We start from the raw sequence: 1,293 nt of genomic DNA, 5'->3' as shown, positions 1-1,293 counted from the left end.
GATCTGTGACACTCATCATCATTCTCACCTATGAACGCGCGTGATTGACAACCACCTACGTTCTACATGCAACCGAGCTTGAATGCATATCTCTTAGATTCCCCAATAGAATCTTCGTGGTATAAGCTAAAAGTCTAACCTTGTCTTTGGTACTCCGAGTAGGATCCCGGGAATCCGGAAAGTCTAACCTTGTCTGTGGTATTCCGAGTAGGATTCCAGTATTGAATGACTGTGACGAGCTTCAAACTCCTTAAGGCTGGGCGTGATGACAAACGCAAAAGAATCAATGGATTCGACTCCAACCTGATTGAGAACCGACAGATGATTAGCCGTGCTGTGACAGAGCATTTGGACCATTTTCACTGAGAGGATGGGATGTAGCTATCAACAAGGGTGATGCCTCCAGACGATTAGCCGTGCAGTGACAGCGCATAGGACCATTTTCCCGAGAGGATTAAATGTAGCCATTGATGATGGTGATGCCCTACATACAGCTTGCCATGGAAGGGAGTAAGAAGGATTGGATGAGAGCAATAAGAAAGTAGAGATTCGAAAGGATTCTAGCATCTCCACACGCCTATCTGAAATTCCCATTATTGATTTACATAAGTATCTGTATCCCTTTTTATTTTCTATTTATTATTAATTTTTTTTCGAAAACCATAACCATTTAATTTGCCTAACTGAGATTTATAAGGTGACCATAGCTTGCTTCATACCAACAATCTATGTGGGATCGACCCTTACTCACGTAAGGTATTACTTGAATGACCCAGTACACTTGCTGGTTAAGTTGAACGGAATTGTGAGCTTCTCTAACAGTGCCAGGAACTCTTTTATCACAATTTCATCCACCAAGTTTTTGGCACCGTTGCCGGGGATTGTTCGAGTATGGACAACAGACGGGGTCGTCCAAGTAATAAACCTTACGCGGGTAAGGGTCGATCCCACGGAGATTGTTGGTATGAAGCAAGCTATGGTCATCTTGTAAATCTCAGTCAGGCGGATTCAAATGGTTATGGAGGACTAATGATTAAAAGATAAATAAAACATAAAATAAAGATAGAGATACTTATGTAATTCATTGGTGAGAGCTTCAGATAAGCATATGGAGATGCTTTGTTCCTTCTGTCTCTCTGCTTTCCTACTGTCTTCATCCAATCCTTCTTACTCCTTTCCATGGCAAGCTGTATGTTGGGCATCACCATCATCAATGGCTACTTTTAATCCTCTCGGGAAAATGGTCCTATGCGCTGTCACTGCACGGCTAATCGTCTGGAGGCATCACCCTTG

Source organism: Arachis duranensis, chromosome 2 (genome assembly GCF_000817695.3).
Source record: "Arachis duranensis cultivar V14167 chromosome 2, aradu.V14167.gnm2.J7QH, whole genome shotgun sequence".
NCBI lineage: Eukaryota > Viridiplantae > Streptophyta > Magnoliopsida > Fabales > Fabaceae > Arachis > Arachis duranensis.
This window is presented reverse-complemented; position numbering follows the sequence as displayed.